A 24,010-nucleotide genomic window follows, 5' to 3' on the forward strand; every position below is an offset into this window, starting at 1 on the left:
TCAATACTTCAGAATTGGATTTGCCAATGTTTGCAACCATTGAGCAAGCTCTTATTCGTCTGTGTAAACAAATTGAAGTTTCCCAACTCTTTCCTAAGAAATCCTAGTAAACATGCTGTCAAGGCTCCTAGAGGTCATGATGGATCCTGGTTCACGTCTAGTCTTCACCTGAATGAGAATATGCAGGACTGTGGCCATCTCCTCTTCTCTCCTAGCACCTTCCCTCCACAGGTCTCCTCAGTCATACTGATATTGTCTCAGGCATGGAGCATACAGTCACAGTGGTGTTCAGTGTGTTCAGTGTTCCTGGCTGAACCCACGGTTACCATTTCTAATTTGATCAGGAAAGTATCCCAAAACCCTTAGTTACATAGGACAGGCACAGGTTATTCTGAAAGCACTTGGAGCATCGGCTATAAAATGTTCTTTTGGGCGGAGCCAAAATGGAAGAATAGACAGATGCTTTCGGCTAGCCCTCTTACAACAAGGACCTGAAAAAACAAGCGAAATGAGTATATTTATGACCAGCTAGGAGCGCTGAACATCAAAGGCAAGGTTAGAAAATTAACTGAGGGGAAGGAGGAGGAAGAGAGAGTTCAGAAGTGCAGGGGAGTTGCAAGACCTGAATTGCTGGGAGCCCTCAGGCACCATTCCAGGCAGTGGTGGCAGCAGGATGGTACTAGCATTCCACTTCAGTTTCCTCAGGAAGAAGCAGCCAGCCACACAGCCTACGCACACCTCCGGAACCAGAGAAGAATGGCGTTCTCAGCAAAAGCTAAGTACTTGCATATATTTTACCGCGCCCCCTGCCCCCAAGCAGGTTTCAGTGGCTGTTGATTTCCCTGGCCCTGAGATAGGCCCTGTTGAGCCCCTAGAGCCATTTTCCTGGCCTTGGAGAAGGAATAAATTTGCAATTGGGGGAAAAGATAATTTGCTGGCTCCACTAACTGGGGGAGCTCAGGACAGAAGTGGCTCCTGTCCAGGCATAAACGGTCCATAGACTTTGAGTACCTTTCCCCTCTGCATCAACATACGTGGGCCTATTTTGGAAGAATAGGCCCTTGTTGGCAGATTACAACTGTTTCAGCTGTGCGGTGGAGAGGTGGGTGTTTGACACTTGATATTACTTTGCCTATTAAACAGGGTCCTGACCTACCCATATCAGGGTCCTAAGGACTGGTGGCTCCACTCAGGTCACCGAGCCACCCGTGACAGAGGCCCAAGAATAATTGGTACCCCCCAGTCCTTACAAACAAAAACATTGGGTGCCCATGGTCTGTCTGCAGAACCCACCCACCTGTATGCCCTAGGGAACAAGGACATGCTTTCCTCAGAGACACATGGGGAACGATTCTCAGCCTCCTGCCTTGTTCAGAGCGTGACCCCCTGCTGCAACCAGATACTGGTACCTATACCAATCAAGGCTGTAGGACAGAGTGTGTACCACACACTTGATGATCAGCTACCTGGACACCTGAGCTGAATTCATACAAGAAAAGTGAATGGGCTCCTAGACTGACATAACTGATAGCAGCTCTAGCCATCTGGGGACAGGACGTCCAAGCTCCAAAGGTGAAAATAATCAAGCTAGCTCACTCAAGCAACCCATTTGGACATATCAAAACAAAACAAAGCAAGAAGCTACAACAGAATAAGCAAACATAAAATAAATTAATACAATAACTTATAGATGGCTCAGAGAAAAGAGTCAATATCAGGTCACATAAAGAAACATACCATGATCGCCTCAACAAGCTCAGAAAACAAAGAATCAAGGGGTCTTCTAGATGAGAGTGCTTTCCTAGAATTACCAGAGGCAGAATACAAAAGATTAATATACAGATACCTTCAAGACATCAGGAAGGAAATAAGGAAATACGCAGAACAAGCCAACGAAAATACAGATAAAGCAGTTAAAGAAATTAAAAATATTATTCAGGAACATAATGAAAAATTTAATAAGCTGGAAAAATCCATGGACAGACAGCAATCAGAAATTCAGAAGATTAACAATGAAATGACAGAAGTAGAAAACTCAGAAGAAAGTCAGAGGACCAGAATTGAGCAAGCGGAAGGCAGAATTTCTGAACTTGAAGATAAAGCACTTGGCACCAATATATTTGACGAAAAATCAGATAAAAGAATTAAAAACAATGAAGAAACCTTAAGAATTACGTGGGACTCCATCAAGAGAAATAACCTACGAGTGATTGGAGTACCAGAAGAGGGAGGGATAACAGAAAGCGCAGAGAGAACTGTTGAAGATTTGTTGGCAGAAAACTTCCCTGATATCGTGAAAGATGAGAAGATATCTATCCAAGATGCTCATTGAACTCCACATAAGGCAGATTTTAAAAGAAAGTCATTAAAACATATTATAAGCAAACTTGCCAAAACCAAAGTTAAAGAGAGAATTTTAAGAGCAGCTAGAGATAAATGAAGAATCACCTACAAAGGACAGTCAATAAGAATAAGCTCGGATTACTCGGCAGAAACCATGCAGGCGAGAAGGCAATGGGATGACTTATATAAAAAATTGAAGGAAAAAAATTTCCAGCCGAGAATCATATAGCCAGCAAAACTGTCTCTCAAATATGGAGGTGAAATTAGGACATTTCCAGATAAACAGAAGTTTAGGGAATTCGTAAAAACCCAACCAAAACTACAAGAAATACTAAAGGGAGCTCTTTAGCTAGAAAATCAATAATATCAGGTATCTAACCAAGACTGGAACACTGGGCAGAGCACTCAGAAGTCAAGCCAGACAGGGAAGTCACAAAAATAAATCATGATTAAAAAAATGCTCAAAACAGGGAAACAGTGATTTTATTATGTAAAAGAAGACAACATTAAAACAATAAAGAGGAACTAAGAAATGTAGTCATTGATCTTTCATATGGAGAGGAAGATAAGGCTATACAAAGAAATAAAGGTTAGGTTTAAATTTAGAAAAACAGGGGTAAATAATAAGGTAACCACAAAGGAGCCAAACTATCCTACAATCAAAATAAAATACAAGAAAAAAATAAAGACTCAGCAGAAACAAAATCAACAACAACGAATATGAGGAAAGGACAGCATAAAATCTACTTGGCACATAAAATTAAGTGGGTAAAAGAAACTGTCAACAACACACAAAAAAAACCACATCAAAATGATAGCACTAAATTCATACCAATCCATAATTACGCTGAATGTAAACGGACTCAATGCACCAATAAAGAGACAGAGAGTGGCAGAATGGATTCAAAAACAAGATCCATCTACATGCTGCCTATAAGAGATACACCTTAGACTTAGAGAAAAAAACAAACTAAAACTCAAAGGATGGGAAAAAAATATACCAAGCAAACAATAATCAAAAAAGAGCAGGAGTGGCAATATTAATTTCTGAAAAAATAGACTTTAAAGTTAAATCCATCAGAAAGGATAATGAAGGACATTGTATAATGATTAAAGAGGGTTTGGTTTTGTTTTTTTTTTATATACCAAGAAGGTACACCCATATTAAATATTTATGCACCCAATGACAGGGCTGCAAGATACATAAAACAAACTCTATCAGCATTGAAAAGTGAGATAGACAGATGGCTCTACAGTAATAGTAGAAGACGTCGACACACCACTTTCAGTGAAGGACAGGACATCCAGAAAGAAGCTCAATAAAGACACGGAAGATCTAAATGTCACAATCAACCAACTTGACCTCAGAGACATATACAGAACGCTCCACCCAACAGGAACCAACTATACTTTCTTTTCTAGTACACATGGAACATTCTCTAGAATGGACCACATATTAGGTCATAAAGCAAGCCTTAGCAGAATCCAAAACATTGAAATATTACAAAGCATCTTCTCTGACCATAAGGCCATAAAAGTGGAAATCAATAACAGAAAAAGCAGGGAAAAGAAATCAAGCACTTGGAAACTGAGCAATACTCTGCTCAAAAAAGACTGGATTATAGAAGACATAAAGGATGGAATAAAGAAATTCAGAGAATCAAATGAGAATGAAAACACCTCCTATCAAAACCTTTGGGACACAGCCAAAGCAGTGCTCAGAGGTCAATTTATAACAATAAATGCACACATACAAAAAAAAGGGGGCCAAAATCAAAGAATCATCCCTACAACTTGAACAAATAGAAAGGGAGCAGCAAAAGAAACCCACAGGCACCAGAAGAAAACAAATAATAAAAATTAGAACAGAACTAAATGAAATAGAAAACAAAAACAACTGAAAGAATTAACAAGAGCAAAAGCTGGTTTTTGAAAAACTCAACAAAATTGATAAACCATTGGCCAAACTGATGAAAGAAAAACAGGAGAGGAAGCAAATAACCTGAATAAGAAATGAGATGGGCGATATTACAACAGACCCAACTGAAATTAAAAGAATCATATCAGATTACTATGAAAAATTGTACTCTAACAAATTTGAAAACCTAGAAGAAATGGATGAATTCCTAGAAACACACTACCTAACTAAACTAACACAAACAGAGGTAGAACAACTAAATAGACCCATAAGGAAAGAAGAGATTGAAAAGGTAATCAAAGAACTCCCAACAACAACAACAACAACAACAACAAAAGCCCTGGCCTGGACAGCTTCACTGCAGAGTTCTACCAAACTTTCAGAGAAGAGTTAACACCACTGCTACTAAAGGTATTTCAGAGCATAGAAAAGGATGGAATACTCCCAAACTCATTCTATGAAGACAGCATATCCCTGATACCAAAATCAGGTAAAGACACACACAAAAAAGAAAATTACAGACCTATATCCCTCATGAACACAGATGCAAAAATCCTCAACAAAATTCTAGCCAAAAGAATTCAACAACATATCAAAAAAATAATTCACCATGACCAAGTGGGATTCATACCAGGTATGCAGGGATGGTTCAACATTAGAAAAACAATTAATGTAATCCATCATATAAACAAAACAAAAGACAAGAATCACATGATTTTATCAATTGATACAGAAAAGGCATTTGACAAAATTCAACACACATTCATGATAAAAATGCTCAGCAAAATAGGAATAGAAGGAAGAGTCCCCAACATAATAAAGGGCATTTATACAAAGCCAATAGCCAACATCATCCTAAATGCAGAGAGCCTGAAAGCATTCCCCCTGAGATCAGGAACCAGACAAGGATGCCCTTTATCACCACTCTTATTTAACATTGTGCTGGAGGTCCGAGCCGGAGCAATTAGGCTAGATAAAGAAATAAAGGGCATCCAGATTGGCAAGGATGGAGATGACATGATCTTACACACAGAAAACCCTAAGCAATTCTTAAGAAAACCCTGAAACTAATAGAAGAGTTCAGCAGAGTATCAAGATATAAGATAAATATACAAAAATCAGTTGGATTCCTCTACACCAACAAAAAAACGTTGAAGAGGAAATCAACAAATCAATACCATTTACAGTAGCCCCCAAGAAGATAAAATACTTAGGAACAAATCTTACCAGAGATGTAAAAGACTTAAATAAAACTACAAAACGCTTCTGCAAGAAAGCAAAAGAGACCTACATAAGTGGAAAAACATACCTTGCTCATGGATAGGAAGACTTAACATTATAAAAATGTCTATTCTACCAAAAGCAATCTATACCTTTAATGCAATTCCGATCCAAATTCCAATGACATTTTTCAATGAGATAGAGAAACAAATCACCAACTTCATATGGAAGGGCAATAGGCCTCAGATAAGTAAAGCATTGCTGAAAAAGAACAAAGTGGGAGGCCTCACTCTACCTGATTTTAGAACCTATTACACCGCCACAGTAGTCAAAACAGCCTTGTACAGGTACAACAACAGATACATAGACCAATGGAACAGAATTGAGAATCCAGACATAAATCCATCCACATATGAACAGCTGATATTTGACTAAGGCCCCAAAGCAGTTAAGTGGGGAAAAGACAGTCTTTTTAACAAATGGTGCTGACATATCTGTATATCCATCTGCAAAAAAATGAAACAAGACCCATACCTCACACCATGCACAAAAACAAACTCAAAATGGATCAAAAACCTAAATATAAAACCTACGACGATAAAGATCATGGAAGAAAAAATAGGAACAGTGTCAGGAGCTCTAATACATGGCATAAACAGTACACAAAACATTATTAAGAATGCAGAAGAAAAACTAGATAACTGGGAGCTCCTACAAATCAAACACTTATGCTCATCCAAAGACTTCACCAAAAGAGTAAAAAGACTACCTACAGACTGGGAAAAAGTTTTTAGCTATGACATTTCTGATCAGCGTCTGATCTCTAAAATCTACATAATACTGCAAAAACTCAACTGCAAAAAGATAAATAACCCAATTAAAAAATGGCCAAAAGATATGAACAGACACTTCACTAAAGAAGACACTCAGGTAGCTTACAGATACATGAGGAAATGCTCACGATCATTAGCCATTAGAGAAATGCAAATCAAAACTACAATGAGATTCCATCTCACTCCAACAAACACAAAACAATAAATGTTGGAGAGGTTGTGGAGAGACTGGAACACTTACACACAGTTGGTGGGAATGTAAAATGGTACAGCCACTTTGGAAATCAATTTGGCGCTTCCTTAAAAAGCTGGAAATAGAATGACCATAGAATCCAGCAATCCCACTCCTTGGAATATATCCTAGAGAAATAAGAGCCTTTACACGAACAGGTATATGCACACCCATGTTCACTGCAGCACTGCTTACAATAGCAAAAAGATGGAAGCAACCAAGGTGCCCATCAATGGATGAATGGATAAATAAATTATGATATATTCACACAATGGAATACTACGTACCGATAAAGAAAAGTGATGAACCTGTGGAACATTTCCTAACATGGAGGAATCTGGGAGGTGTCGTGCTGAGTGAAATTAGTCAGTTGCAAAAGGACAAATATTGTATGAGACCACTATTATAAGAACTCGAGAAATAGTTTAAACAGAGAAGAAAATATTCTTTGATGGTTACCAGAGGGGGGAGGCAAGGAGAGTGGGGGAGGGGTATTCACTAATTAGATAGTAAATAAGAACTACTTTAGGTGAAGGGAACGACAACTCACAATACAGGAGAGGTCAGCACAACTGGACTAAACCAAAAAGGAAAGAAGTTTCCTGAATAAACTGAATGCTTCAAAGGCCAGTGTAGCAGGGGCCGGGGTTTGGGGACCATGGTTTCAGGGGACATCTAAGTCAACTGGCTGCATCTCACTTTGGAGAGCGGCATCTGTGGTCTTAAACTCTAGCAAGCGGCCATCTAAGATGCATCAATTGTTCTCAACCCACCTGGAGCAAAGGAGAATGAAGAACACCAAGAACACAAGGTAATTATGAGCCCAAGAGACAGAAAGGGCCACACAAACCAGAGACTACACAGCTTGAGACCAGAAGAACTAGATGGTGCCCAGCTACAACTAATGACTGCCCTGACAGGGAACACAAAAGAGAACCCCTGAGGGAGCAAGAGAGCAGTGGGATGCAGACCCCAAATTCTCATAAAAAGACCAGACTTAATGGTCTGACTGAGACTAGAAGGACCCCAGTGGTCATGGCCCCCAGACCTTCTGTCAGCCCAGGATAGGAACCATTCCTAAAGCCAACTCTTCAGACAGGAATTGGACGGACAATGGGATGGACACTTGAGACTATGCTGGCATCTGGAGGGGTGATACCTTAAAACAAAACAAAAACCTTGGGGAGTTGTAAATATAGGTACCAATCTTCGCCTGAGAAGGTGAGGGTGTGGACTAACGAAAGCCATACGGCAGTATAAGGCTGGTGATGAGAGGGTAGAGGGGGTTAGAAGCTGGCGGAATGGACACAAAAAGAGAGAGTGGAGGGAGGGAGTGAGCTGTCTCATTATGGGCAGAGCAATTGGGAGTATGTTGCAAGGTGCATATAAGTTTCTGTGTGAGAGACTGACTTGATTTGAAAACTTTCACTTAAAGAGCAATTAAAAAAAAATGTTCTGTTTATTCCCCTTTAGGTTATTTAAATCTGCTGCCAGAAAGAATACAGACTAGGAAACCCTATTGGGTGGTTCTACTCTGTCCTATAGGGTGGCTATGACTAGGAATTGACTCGATGGACACAACAACAACAGGTTATTTAAGTAGGTCCCCAGATGGTGCAACCATTTTGTATTTGAATGTAAATGTTGTGGTTCCAACCCACCCAGCAGCTCTGCTGAAGAAAGGCCTGATGGTCTGCATCCGTAAGGATTATTGTAGTTGTTGGTTGTCGTCGAGTTGGTTCTGAATCATGGTGACAGCTTTGTGTTACAGAGTAGTAGGGCTTTCTTGGCTATGATCTTAATGGAAGCAAATCATCAGGCCTTTTCTTCCATGTTACCACTGGGTAGGCTCCAACCACCACCATTTAGATTAGCAGTTGAGGGCAAACCAGATGTGCCATCTAGGTTACAGTTCAGAAAACCCTATGGAGCAGTTCTACTCTGTAACATGTGGCATCACCATGAGTCAGAATCGAGGGAAATTTTTTCCCCCTGTAGGTTATTTTAAAACATTATATATATATTTTTTCAATATTTTTTGTCATTGCAAACTTCCAGAATCATTGTCCAAATCTACACTTGATTCCATGGCATTGTATAGAAACAAACTCCATTAAAAGACTAAATCTTAAAACTCTGTTTTGTTAGGAGAACGATAATGATTGCACTGGGGGCTGGATCACCAGGAAAAACTGGGTAGGACTCTTGTTTTTTCAGCTTCAGTTAAGAGTTCAGGAAACCCTGGTGGTGTAGTGGTTAAGCACTACGGCTGCTAACCAAAAGGTCGGCAGTTTGAATCTACCAGGTGCTCCTTGGAAACTCTATGGGGCAGTTCTGCTCTGTCCTATAGGGTCGCAATGAGTTGATAATCGACTCGACAGCAGTGAGTTCGGTTCGGTGAAGAGTTCAGGGAGGTTCAACTTTTGGGGACTGTAACAAAGACAAATACCTTAAAACAAAACAAAAACCTTGGGGAGTTGTAAATATAGGTACCAATCTTCGCCTGAGAAGGTGAGGGTGTGGACTAACGAAAGCCATACGGCAGTATAAGGCTGGTGCTGCACTCATTAAAGATGGACTCTGCAGATGGTTGGTCTTTTTCCCTTATGGGAAGGTGTAATCCATACTGAAGGCTGTAGTCTTTTATCTTCATCAATAAGTGCTTCAAGTCCTCTTCACTTTCAGCAAGCAAGGTTGTGTCATCTGCATAATGCAGGCTGTTAATGAGTCTTCCTCCAATCCTGATGCTGTGTTCTTCATATAGTCCAGCTTCTTGGATTATTTGCTCAGCATACAGATTGAATAGTTATGGCGAAAGGATACAACCTTGATGCACACCTGTCCTGACTTTAAACCACACAGTATCCCCTTGTTCTGTTGGAAGAACTGCCTCTTGGTCTACATACAGATTCTGCATGAGCACAAATAAGTATTCTGGAATTCCCATTCTTCGCAATGTTATCCATGATTTGTTAGGATCCACACAGTTGAATGCCTTTGCATAGTCAATAGCGCACAGGTAAACATCTTTCTGGTGTTCCCTGCTTTCAGTCAAGATCCATCTGACATCAGCAATGATATCCCTTGTTCCACACACTCTTCAGAACCTGGCTTGAATTTCTGGCAGTTCCCTGTTGATGTACTACTGCAACTGCTTTTGAATTATTTTCAGCAAAATTTTACTTGTGTGTGGTATTAATGATATTGGATAATTTGCACGTTCTGTTGGATCACTTTTCTTCGGAATGGGTACAAATTCCCATCTCTTCCAGTCAGTTGGTCCGGGAGCTAGCTGTCTTCCAAATTTCTTGGCATAGATGAGTGAGCACTTCCAGTGCTGCATCGGTTTGTTGCAACATCTCAGTTGGTATTCTGTCAATTCCTAGAGCCTTGTTTTTTGCCGATGCCTTCAGTACAGCTTAGACTTCTTCCTTCAGTACCATCGGTTCTTGATCATATGCTACCTCTTGAAATGGATGAACGTCAGCCAATTCTTTTTGGTACAGTGACTCTGTGTATACCTTTCATCTTCTTTTGATGCTTTCTGCGTTATTCTCCCCTTAGAATCCTTTAGTATTGCAACTTGAGGCTTGAATTTTCTCTTCAGTTCTTTCAACTTGAGAAACGCAGAGTGCATTCTTCACTTCTGATTATCTAACTCTATATCTTTGCACACTTCATGATAATACTTTGTCTTCTCAAGTTGCTCTTTGAAGTCTTCTGTTCAACTCTTTTACTTTATCATTTCTTCTTTCACTTTAGCCACTTGATGTTCAAGGGCAACTTTCAGAGTCTCTTCTGACAGCCATTTTGGTCTTTTCTTTCTTTCCTGTCTTTTTAATGACCTCTTGTTTTCTTCATGTATAATGCCGTTGATGTCATTCCACAACTCGTTTGGTCTTCAGTCATTAGTATTTAATGAGTCAAATCTATTCTTGAGATGGTCTGTAAATTCAGGTGGAATATACTCAGGGTTGTACTTTGGCTCTCGTGGACTCATTCTAATTTTCTTCAGTTTCAGCTTGAACGTGCATATGAGCAATTGATGATGGTCTGTTCCACAGCTAACCCCTGGCCTACTTCTGACTGATAATATTGAGCTTTTCCATTGTCTCTTTCCACATATGTAGTCAGTTTGATTTCTGTGTATTGCATCTGGTGAGGTCCACATATATAGTCACTATTTATGCTGTTGAAAAAAGTTATTTTATCATGTGATCTGTAGCATCATTTCTATCATTGAGCCCATATTTTCCAACTCCTGTTCCTTCTGCTTTACTTCCAACTTTCTCATTCTAATCATCTTGATTGCATGTTTGATCAATTTCAGACTGCAGAAGTTCATAAAAATCTTCAGTTTCCTCAACTTCAGCCTTAATGGTTGGTGCCAAATTTGAATAATAGTTGTCTGAACTGGTCTTCCTTGTAGGTGTATGGAAATTGTGCTATCACTGACAGTGTTGTACTTCCAGATAAATCTTGAAATGTTCTTTTTGATGATGAATGTGATGCCGTTTCTCTTCGATTTGTCATTCCCAAGGTGGTAACCAAAAAAAAAAAGACCATATGATTGCCCAATTCAAAATGGCCAATATCAGTCCATTTCAGCTCACTAATGCCTAGGATTTCGATGTTTATGCTTTCCATTTCATTTTTGATGACTTCAATTTTCCTAGATTCATACTTCATACATTCCACATTCCTATTATTAATGGAAGTTTGCAGCTGTTTCTTCTCATTTTGAGTCATGTCACATCAGCAAATGAAGGTTCTGAAAGCTTGACTCCATTGACATCATTAAGGTCGACTCTACTTTGAGGAGGCAATTCTTCCCCAGTCGTATTTTGAGTGCCTTCCAACCCGAAGGGCTCATCTTCTGGCACTATATTGAACAATGTTCCACTGCTCTTCATAAGGTTTTCATTGGCTAATTTTTTCAAACATAGACTGCCAGGTCCTTCTTCCTAGTCTGTCTTATATGGAAGCTCAGCTGAAACCTGTATACTGTGGGTGACCTTGCTAGTATTTGTGATACCAGTGGCATAGCTTCCAGCATCACAGGAACATGCAAGCCTCCACAGCACGACAAACTGACAGATGTGTGAGGGAGGAAAGATTAGACCGACCCAAACTGAAGGATGTTCTACAAAATGACTAGCCTGTATTCTTCCAATAATGTCAATTCACTAAAGACAAAGAAAAGCTAAAGAACTGTTCTAGGCTAAAGGAAACCAAAGGCACTTTTGGAGTCCTTGGGTGGTGCATTCTGTTAACACACTTGGCTGCTAACCAAAAGTTGGAGGTCCAAGTTTACCCAGAGGTGCCTTGGAAGAAAAGTCTAGAGATCTACATCTGAAAAATCGGCACCTGAAGACCTTATGGAGCACGCGTGGGGTTACCATGAATTAGAATTGACTTGACAGCAATTGGTAAAGAGACTTTACAACTAAATCCAATTTGTAATTCCAGATTGACCCTGGATAGGATCTTGGGTATAAGAAGCGAAAATTGCTCTGAAGAACATTATTGGGACAACTGACAAAAGTTGCATTTGGAATAAGTATACTGTGGTTACCTAAGAGAATTCTTGTTTTTTTTTTTTAAATAGGTCCTGACGTTGTTGTCGTTAGGTGCTGTCAAGCCAGTTCCGACTCATAGTGACCCTATGTACAGCAGAACAAAACACTGCCTGGTCCTGCGCCATCTCATAATCATCATGCTTGAGCCCAACAGAATGAAACACTGCCCGATCCTGTGCCATACTCACAATTGTTGCTATGCTTGAGTCCATTGTTGCAGCCACTGTGTCAATCCATCTCATTGAGTGTCTTCCTCTTTTTTGCTGACCCTGTACCTTACCAAGCATGATGTCCTTTTTCAGGGACTGATCCCTCCCGATAATATGTCCAAAGTATGTGAGATGTAGTCTCGCCATCCTTGCTTCTAAGGAGCATTCTGGTGTATCCGTGACATATTCAGGGATAGAAGGAAAAGTGCATGATATTTGCAACTTATTCTCTAAAGTTCAGAAAAGAACTGTAAAGACCATGGAAGAAAAAATAAGATCAAATGTAGGGCCCTAATATATGGCATAAATATGCTATAAACCATAACTAACAATACACAAACTCCAAAAGATCAGCTAAATAACTAGGATCTTTTAAAAATTAAACATTTATGCTCATCAAAAACTTCACCAAAAGAGTAAAAAGAGATCCTACAGACTGGGAAAAAAAATTTGGCTATGACATATCCTACCAAGGTCTAATCCCTAAAATCTATAGGAAAATCCAACACCTCTACAACAAAAAGACAAATAATTCAATTAAAAAATGGGCAAACAAAATGAACAGATACCAAAGAAGACATTCAGGTGGCTAACAAACACATGAGGAAATGCTCGAAATCACTAGCCATTAGAGAAATGCAAATCAAAACTACAATGAGATACCATCTCACCCTAGGTGTTATCAGAAAAAAAAACCCAGAAAATAACAAATGCTGGAGAGGCCATGGGGAGATTGGAACTCTTCTGCATTGCTGGTAGGAATGTAAATGATACAACCACTTTGGAAAATGATATGTTGCTTCCTTAAAAAGCTAGAGATAGAAATACCATATGATTCAGCAATCCCATTCCTAGGGATATATCTTAGAGAAATAAGAGCCACCACACCAATAGACATATGCACACCCATGTTCATCACAGCATTATTCACATTAGCAAAAAGTGGAAACAACCTAAGTGCCCATCAACAGATTACTAGATAAACAAATTATGGTACGTACACACAATGGAATATTACGCAATGGTAAAGGACAATAATGAATCACATTGAAAGCATAACAAAACAATTTTTCAGAAAAGAATAACGTGTGTGTGTATGTGAGTGTGTGTGTGTACAGAGAGAGAAAGAATGTGATAATATTTAACAACTGGTGAATCTGGACAAAGGGTATATGAGAATTCTTGGTACTATTGCAACTCTTCAGTAATTTTGAAGATATTTCAAAATAGAAATACTATGAAAGATTAAAATTTGATAGTTATATAGTTATTTAAATACCAGGCAAGAAGTTATTAATGACATTATTTACCATAAATGTTTGAATAATAAGAAATGCTAAATAAAAAGTCTACCACACATTTAACAGTTTGTCATACTGTGGTGGCTTTTGTGTTGCTGTGATGCTGGAAGCTATGCCACCTGTATTTCAAATATCAGCAGAGTCACCCATGGTGGACAGGTTTCAGTGGAACTTCCAGACTAAGACAGACTAGGAAGAAGGGCCTGGCCATCTTTCCAGGAAAAAAAAAAAAAAAAAGCCAGTGAAAACATTATGGGTAGCAGTGGAACATTGATATAGTTCTGGAAGATGAATTCCTGAAGGCAACAATGGGCTCAAACATACCTACTGTTGTGAGGATTGTACAAAGTCAGGCAACATTTTGTTCTGTTCTATGTAGGGTCACCATGAGTCAGAACCGACTTGACAGCACCGAACAACAGCAACAAATATAAAGTGATCTCTCATTTTCCCAATGAGAAGATTTAAGGAGATTTTTCTGGGCAAACCTTGAATGTATAAAAACCTAAGGATGTACTTAAAATATTTATATTCTCACATAACTTTAAAAATCATGTATGGTAAAATATAATTATTAATTTAAAAGTAGTGCTTTTTCCAATATTCATATTTTAGGGCATAAACTTATTCAAGCTTTCAAATGCATCTTTGATAAGAGCCACTTCTTCAGCCTTCTCACAGGTTTCTTTCGCCATAGCAACTTCACTTCCTGTGGTAGATTAGGCACGGCCCCATATTCTTTGTTACTCCTTCTATCAAGAGTTGGAATCTGCATCCTTCCCCTTGAATTTCAGCTGGCCTCAATGACCTCCTTGACCAATGAAATACAGTGGAAGTCACCTTCTGGGACTTCTTGGACACCCTCTCTGGAGCACTGAGCCACCATGGAGGAAGTCCAACTACCCTGAGCCTGCAAATGCTGGAGAAGTCATGTACTCCGGGCAGCAATTCCAGCTGGGCCCAGCTTCCAGCCACCCAGCAAAACAAGTCAGTGACGCCTTCCAGATCAGTCCATTGCCCACTGAATACCACCATTGAGTAACCACCTGTCAATGTCACATGAGCAGAAAAATCACCCAGCCAGCCCCACCTGAATTCCTGAGCTATAAAATTTAGAGATATAATAAATGACTCTTATGGATTGAATTGTGTCCCACAAAAATGTGTATCAACTTAGCTAGGCCATGATTTCCAGTATTGTGTAGTTGTTCATTTATGATCTGATGTGATTATCCTGTGTGTTGTAAATCGTAACCTCTATGATATTAATGAGACCCCTGGTGGCGCAATGGTTAAGAGCTCAGCTGCTAGCCAAAAGGTCTGCAGTTTGAATTCACCAGTCACTCCTTGGAAACCCTAACGGGCAGTTCTACTCTGTCCTATAAGGTCACTATGAGTCGAGTCGGAATCCCTGGAAGGCAACAAGTTTGGTTTTTTGGTTTATGATGTTAATGAGGCAGGAAGAGAGGCAGTTATGTTAATGAAGTAAGTCTCAATCTACAGGATTAGGTAGTATTTTGCACCAATCTCTTTTGCTATTGAAAAAAGAGAATGGAGAAGAGCAGCTGGGGACCTCACATCACCAAGAGTGAAGAACCAGGAGAGGAGCGCGACCTTTGGACCTAGGGTTCCTGAGCTGAGAAGCTCCTAGACCAGGAGAAGATTGATGACAAGGACCTTTCCCCAGAGCCGACAGAGAGAGAAAACTTTTCCGTGGAGTTGGCATCCTGAATTCGAACTTCTAACTTCTTAGACTGAGAGAATAAATTTCTGTTTGTTAAAGCAGCACTGGATAACTAAGACAGCTGTATCTTAAGCCACTAAGCTTTGGAGTAAGGAGCCTTGGTGGCACAATGGTTAAGCGCTCAGCTGCTAGCCAACAGGCCTGTGGTTCCAGCCTGTTAGTCACTCGATGGGAGAATGATGTGGCAGTCTGCTTCTGAAAAGATTTACAGCCTTGCAGATTCTATGGGGCAGTTCTACTTTGTCCTATAGGGTCTCTGTGAGTCTGAATTGACTCAATGGCAGTGTTTTCTTTCTTTCCTAAGCTTTGGAGTAGTTTGTAACACAGTGATAGATAAGCTCAAACCTTCCCTTTAAGCAGTTTGAGTAGGGCACTTTTGGAACCCATGTATACTGCTGCGGTTGGAAATGTCTCAAGCTATAAGTATTCATTCACGTCAATCACATCAGATCAGGGTTTTTATTTGTTTTGTTTGTTGGTGGTGGTTTATTGATCATATAGTACTGTATTTGTGATCCCCAAAATGTAACCACTAATTGTAGTCTTATTTTTCGTTATCTTTCAAAAGTGTGCTTGTGAAAAATACTCTACACTTAAATTAGGGTGACCAGCCATCCAGGTTTGTCTGGGCCTGAGGGGGTTCCCAGGAGTGGGACTTAAAACCCTCAAACCAAGAAATTCTCTGGCAAACCAGGACAAATCGGTCACCTCCTAATGACTAACTGTGATTACAATTGTAAACTCACACCACTCAGAAATAGTTCCAAAGTCTGTGTCAAGTTTCCCTTACTCCCATTTGGCTGATTTCATCAGATGTCTCCTGTGAGCAGCAAGACTAGCTCTGATTGAGATCATTCCAACTTCTGTGATTCCCAAACGGCACTTTGTTGTTCAAAATTGAGAGAGCACCCTTCTCCCTCCCACACATTTGTTGTTGTTGTTGTTAGGTGGCGTGGAGTCAGTACATAGTGACCCTAAGTACAACAGAACAAAATACTGCCCAGTCCTGCACCATCCTCACAATCACTGTTATGCTTGAGCCCATTGTTGCAGCCACTGTGTCAATCCATCTCATTGAGGGTCTTCTTCTTTTTCACTGACCCTCTACCAAGCATGATGTCCTTCTCCAGGGACTAGACCCTCCTGATAGCATGTCCTAAGTATGTGAGATGAAGTTATTCCATCTTTGCTTCTAAGGAGCATTCTGGTTGTAGTTCTTCCAAAACAGATTTGTTCATTCTTCTGGCAGTCCGTGGTATATTCAGTATTCTTCACCAACACCATGATTCAAAAGCATCAATTCTGCTTCAGTCTTCCTTATTCATTGTCCAGCTTTCACATGCATATGAGGAGATTGAAAACGCCATGGCTTGGGGCAGGCGCACCTTAGTCTTTAAAGTGACATCTTTGCTTTTTAACATACATCCTATAAGATGAGAGACTTTGCAAGGCTGGAATATAAAAGGAAGCCCTCTTTTCTGAGAAATACTTTTTGAGAATACCTTACCTTGTATTCAGGCCTTCATTGTATGTGTTAGATAACCCAAGCAGTTTTTGATGGAAAACATCAGCCAAAACAGAAGCTCCTTCCTCTCCCTTTGCCTCTGTCTTTGTCTCTGTCTCTCCCCATCTCTCCTTCTATCTCTGTTTCTTTCTCTCAAATTTATCTGAGAATATTACCTTTACTGCCTTGACAGCACTGGCTTTAACAGAATATCAATGAATAATCCTTTCGTGTCCAGCAGAGTGACACCCCAACTGTAGAAAAGGAATTGCTCCTGCTAAAGAAGGAAGGAAATTGTAGAGAGCGCCAGAGCCTGGGCTTGAATCAGAGGAACTGAATTCAGCATTCAGCTCCATCACTGACCAGATGTGTGCCTCGGGCAACACCCTTAACCCACTGTTCCTGGATGAGCCCAAACTGGGAAGTCTTCCTTCTCTAGGCAAAACTGCATTTGGTTCCTTTATATTGCAATGGGATAGAAATTTCAGGACATCAAGAGATAGAGCGAGATCTCAAAGCACTTCCATTTCATCCCTTTATTCCCTACTAGTTTTTTTTTTTTTTAGTGCTGTGCTCTTATTACCCACATGGCTTCAGCCTTCTCTAAGAGCGGAATCTCCAGATGTTCTAACTGTCCCAGCCCCAGAGCAAGCATCCTTCATTTGGCAGTGGGGTGGATGGAAAAACATTTGCTGGCACCCAGACAAACCTTGGCAAATAGCCTGGTGACAGTGCTAGGGTGGAGAGTATTGCGAGAAGCCCACACTGATACACACTCCCAACTCTGTCACTTCTTACTGAGGGCCTTGCTTCTCTTGTTTTGTAGAAACAGAAAAAGCAAATAAACATGGGTTCTAAATAAGAAGCTTTCAGCTAGGAATTTGCAGATGTCATATGTTCCTCTCTGTACTGCAGGTTTGCAGACCCTGTCTGGAAAACCCAAACCAAACCCATTGCCTTTGAGCCAATTCCAACTCATAGATACCCTATAGGGTAGAGCAGAACTGCCCCATAGAGTTTCCAAGGCTGTAATCTTTACTGAAGCAGACTGCCACATCTTCCACCCATGGAGCAACTGATGGGTCCAAACCACTGACCTTTTGGTTAGCAGTTGAGGGCTTTAGCCATTGCATCACTAGGCCTCCTTCCCTGTCTTGAAGGTGCCCAAATCTTGGCAAAAAACAATGTCACAAATCATGAAATTCCTTCTGGGCAGAGGTTTTTGTCGATCTGTCAGAGGAAAAAGATGTGTTAGCTCTTCGACACTCTGTCAGAGAAAGCATTTACTTTGTCCTTCGCTGATTTGCTAGAAAATTGGGAATTTGTAATTACAGATTCTTTAGGAAAAGAGTAAGGTTGGGTGGAGGGCAGAGTGTGAAGTTCCACAGAGGTCTGCTCAAAAAGTTGAGAAATTGTCCCTGGTGCATTTAGGAGGATCAGTTTCCTCAGCTCTAAAATGAGGAGGAGAAAACCTCTCTCTGAGGGTTGGTGAAACTGGGCATATGAGACACTGAGCAGGACTCAGGAAATGTTTGTTCCTATCCCCTTCTGGCATGTGTGATATATATTTTATCAAAGAAGCATACAGTGTTAGAGACTGAAGGGGCCCTAGAGCCTTAGTCCAACTCCCACTTTCTTTGAATGATGTAACTGAAGTCTTTGGAAGTTAGATGACTTGCCCAAAACCACCCACCCAACCAGGGATTGAATCCAAGACCCCAACCTGAGAGTTTTTCTCAGTGATTACATGTTGTTTGTTGTTCTGACTCATCATAGATCTTTTTGGGTTAATGCTCAGATGAATATATTATTATTCATTAACTAGAAGACCAAACAAATATACAACACATGGCTTTGAGCTATCTTGTGAAGACAAGAGCTCCTGACCCCTGGTGGGCTTACATCAGAGGACAGTGACCTCAGAAACTAATTTGTTTTCACCCATCTCAGTGCTGGCCCTTGCCTCAGAGGTGGGCATTTCCTGGAGGGGCTCCCGGCTGTGAGGTATGGTGGATAGGGCTCAAGCTTAGAGTTGGGTAGACCTGTTGGATGGAATCTGTCACTGGCTGTGTGACTTTAGGCACAAGTGCAATTTATTTTCTCTGGCATTGTTTTCTAATCAATAAAAAACAAGTGCAATATGCATATTTTACAGAACTACCTGAAGTCACTCATATAAAATACTCAGCCAACAGTAAGTCTCAGTAATTAGTCATTTTTTTCTTTCTTTTTTTTTTTTTTTTTTTGGTTCAAAAGCACTTATCACCATGAGTGGAGCTGGGTGGAGGGGGCTTGAAGAACTCATTAAAAAGTTACTTAAACGCCTTTTCATTAAAAGGATGTTACCAACGTGAATTATACACATTATAGAAAAATAAAGATAGAAAAAAGGATAAGAAATTTTCAATACACTCTTAATAGTCAAAGCATTTCTTCTAGAGTTTCTTCTATGCATATATCACACTCATTTTTATGTAAAATAACATAATATGACACCTACTTGCTTTTATAATCCAACAATAGATCACAAACATCTTAATGTATAAATAAACCACTTCTACAACTTAACTTTTAATTACTACCTGATAGTCCATTGAGAGTTGATTCAATTATTCAAACGAATACACCTTGACAGACATGTAGGTTTTTTTCCCCCAATTTCCTGCTAATATAAACAATGCTGCAATTAACATTCTTGTGCGTAACTCTTTCCTCACATTCTCCATTATTTTCTTAATACGAATTCCTAGAAATGGAATTACTGGATCAAAGACAATTTCTAATATTAAAACTTTTGATATATTTTGCCACATTGCCCCCAGAAATATTATGCCAAATAGTATTCACATATACACACACACACACACGTACACACACCAACTTGTTTCAGTCAAGTTGATTCCAATTCATGGTGACCCCATGTGTTACAGAGTACAACTGAGCTCCATAGGGTATTCTTGGCTGTAATCTTAATGGAAGCTGATTGCCAGGCCTTTCTCCCCTGGCCCCACTGGATGGGTTCAAACCAACAACCTTTTGATGAGTAGTTGAGCGAAAACCATTTGAGCCACTCAGTATTCACATAAGCAGTGTACAAAACTCTAGGAAATTATCTTTATCTGCCTATCCCAAGCATAGTACACAGAAACCTTTCCCTTGAAAGGACAGAGAGAGGCTGTACTCAGGTTTCTTGGTTTCTTAGTGGACAGATGATTCAGGACTTTGAGGTAAGAAGCAAGTTCCTCCATTCAAGTAGTGCCGTAAGTTCTTCTCCAGTGAGCGAATTAGCTGCTCTGTGACAAGCGCTGTTCTAGACACTGGGGGTAAAGAACTAAAAAGCTGATCCCCTGACTTGAGGAACAGAAAATTACAATATGATGTGATAAACCTAACCATAAAAGTAAGAGCTCCAGTTCTGCAAGATACCCTCCTCACCAAGGTCAAAGACAACGAGAACAGACACAGGCTTCCGTCCCTCCATCCAGGGTTGTAGTTTGGGTTCGTAGGGCTCCAGCCTGCTTTAGATCTCCCCAACTTTGTGTCCATCTTCCCAGCTGCCTACTCTGTGGACTTCGGGCTCCATCACAGTTATAAAGACAACCTTATGGAGTCTGTTTCACCAGCCCCCACAATTACAAAAGCCAACTCGCAGTCATATCTCCTACCTGTTCTGCTTCTCGGGTGGAATCCTGACTGGTCCAGGATTGAATGAGGAGACCTGTTGAAGGCGACACTGCCGCAGAGTTGGAAAGGCTCAAACTGAGAGAATTAGAGTGTGAATGGAGAGCAAAGCATGCATCTGAGATATGCTAAGGATGTAGAAAACCAGGATGTGATGACCCATCAGATAGGCAGTGAGGAGGAGGGTGGGTCAGGGATGACTCCATTACAGGAGTGGAGCAGATTTAGGAGCGCGAGATGATGGAGAAGATGTTTGGAACAGTTAAATTTGAAGGGCCGGATGGGTCTCTAAATGGAGATGTCTTATATGTTTTGAATATGACCTGAAACCTAAAGGGAATGAGTAGGATAATCATCAGTACCAGGCGAAGTCTACAACCGTAGGAGTGGATAAGCTCCCTGCGGGAGCAGGGAAGGCAATAAGGTGAGAAACAGGAGTGGAACTCTGTGAAAACTAATATTTATGAGGAAGACGAGTTTAAAAAAAAAAAAGAGTTTGAGATTGAAAGACTGCAGAGGAGAAAGCCAGGCTCCATGGACAAGGAAGGATAGAATTTCAAATGAAGGGGGTGGTCAAAGGGTCATTTGCCACTGAGAACCAGGACAAACTAAAAAGGGCTGAAAATGTATCCATTGGATTGAGAACCCGGGAGGATCTTTGTTGACAGCAGTTTCATTGGTGGTGGGGATAGAAGCCAGATTGCAGGAACTTGAGACAAGCAAGTACAGACTTTTGTTCTTAAAAGGTTGGCTGTAAACAGAAAGAAAGCAGCACATGACTTAGTCATCTAGTGCTGCTATAACAGAAATACCACAAGTGGATGGCTTTAACAAAGAGAAGTTTATTCTCTCACAGTCCAGTAGGCTAGAAGCCCAAATTCGGGGCACTGGCTCCAGGGGAAGGCTTTCTCTTTTTGTTGGCTCTGGAGGAAGGTCCTTGTCACCAGTCTTCCCTTTGTCTTGGAGTATCTCAGTAAGGGAACCTCATGTCCAAAGGAAGTGCTCATCTCCCGGCTCTCCTTTCTTGGTGGTATGAGGTCCCTCTGTCTCTCTGCTCACTTCTCTCTTTTATATCTCAAAGGAAATTGGCTTAAGACACTACCTAATCTTGTACACCTCATCAATAGAACTGCCACTAATCCATCTTATTACATCATAGTGATAGGATTTACAACATATAGGAAAATCATATAAAAAGCTGGACAGTCAAACACTACTGAGCATCATGGCCCAGCTAAGTTGACACATATTTTGGGGGGATACAATTCAACCCATGACAGCACATAAATAAGAGGAACACATGGTTGAGGGAGAGTCTTTAAAAAAAATAAATGGAAGAGAATTGAGCATATTTAGTAATGTAGAAACTGTTTCTGTTATAATGTTAAGTTGTAAAGCAGGATAGACAAAACTACGGTATAATGGTACTGCTTTAGAAAGCACCTGTATGGGGGGGGGGTGGAGATAGAATGAAGATAACATTATACAGCAAAATGTTAACAGTGTTTGTATCTCAGAACTGAGACTATAGGAGGCATTTATTTTTATTCCTTCAGCTTCTCAGTATCTTCCAAATTTTCTTTAGAATCTATGTAGTATTTAAAAGTAAACTTTAAAAAATGGTGGTAAAGGAAAGGGAAGGGAAAGAAGAGATGGGAAAGTGGCTTTAGAGGGATGCAGGGTAGAGTGAAGAGTGATTTTTTAGGAGGGGGGTTATCTGAAAGTGTTTGTGGTCAGTGGAAAGGGTGAGGGTGCTGTAATGGTAGAGAAAATGGATGATGAGAAGGGAAAAGTAACCAAAGAAGATGTGGGGATGCAGTGAGGGATCATCTTAGGGAAGAGAAAGACACTTCTTTTGAGCCAGAGAAAAGGAAGTGAGAATGAATGACTTTGGAGATAAACACTGGAGGGAAGTTGAGAGCATTCTTATCTGATAGCATTTATTTGGAACCATGGAGGCTCAAACTATTGAGGGTCAAAATGTGAGAATATATGAAGTACTTGAGAGACAAATGGAAAATGGAGTCAAAAAAGAGATTAAGAGAAAAACAGTGGGTAGTCATGTGGTCCCATCTGATGATGAAGAGCAACATTTGTCAGAGCACAAAGAGTTAAGCTGTGGAAAGCCATTCATCCAGACGCAGCTGGGTAGAACAGGAGAGGAGAGGAAGTCCAGCTGGAGTTGGGGTCTAGCAAGGCTGTGGGCCAGAAGATAGAAGGTCCCACAGAGGGTGCTTGGTGAGTATCACTGAAATGACTGACCATGAGGTTGGGCCCCACAAAGAGGGAGGTGATACCAGGAAAAGTTCAATAGGTTGGAACAATATAGAGAAAGAGAAACTGAAAACTTCAGTGAGGCTGAAAAACAAGTTTAGCCTGATCAAGGGTGAGTGACAGGTGGAAGAAGAGGGACTAAGGGAAGAGTGAATGTGGAGCAACATCTGCCATCCAGGACTAGGACAACTGCTTCTCAGGGCATGACTGTAGGGACAAGGGTGGCAGAAATGGGAGTAGAGACAGAGAAGGCAAGAAGTGGAGTGATTCAGGTGTTAATGGATGAGCCATCAGTAAGGGCATTGAAGTTGGCTGGGGGTGCAGAGGACAGGCATTATAGCCATTGGTGAATGTGGGGGAGTCCCTAGGAGTCAAAGTAATGGGAAGAGGACAGCCCCATGGCAGGGATGGTGGTAAGTAACCTCCTGAAAGCCAAGAAAGGAGTGTGTCCATACCAACTGCTGAAACTTAGAGACAGAGAGTGGAAGAAAACTGCAGCGTCCACTAGGAAGGAAGGTGAGGGAAGATGGGGCATTTTACCACACCTCATTTCAACACAAGATTTGCTTTGGGGGCCTTTCTAAGTAGAAGGCAACGTTCTATGTAGGCTGAAGACTAAGCAGATGAATTGAACTGGACAAGACAACATGAGACCTGCACATAAAGAACCACAAAACAGGACAGAAAGTCTTCTGTGCCATAAAGGAGGTCCAGAAAAAGGTGGGTTTACTCCTGTTGGGGCTTAAACTAAAAAAAAACCCATCGATTCCAACTCATAGTGGCCCTATAGGCTTAGGAAGCACTTTCTGAAGAAGAAGGGCCTTCTGAAGAAGGTATTTTAATTAGGCCTTGAAATAGCACTTTAGATGTGTGATGTTGGGGTGGGAAGAAGAGGCAGGGAGCAGGGTGAGTGGGCACGAGAGTAGGATATCCCAAGGTTTTTGTCCAGGTGAGACCAAGCAGCTGTGTTCAGTTAGAGCATATCCAAGAAATAGGGTAGAGAAAGGGGAGGAGCAGGTTTTGTAGAGACTTGAACACCAAGATAAGGAATCCAGACTTTATTCCATTCATTAGCATTCTCCACATACTTTATCATTCTCCTATCAGTAACAAAAAGTTGAAATATGTATATATTTAATATATGTACGATTATTAACTTGTGTGTTTATAT

Source organism: Elephas maximus, chromosome 1 (genome assembly GCF_024166365.1).
Source record: "Elephas maximus indicus isolate mEleMax1 chromosome 1, mEleMax1 primary haplotype, whole genome shotgun sequence".
Lineage (NCBI taxonomy): Eukaryota > Metazoa > Chordata > Mammalia > Proboscidea > Elephantidae > Elephas > Elephas maximus.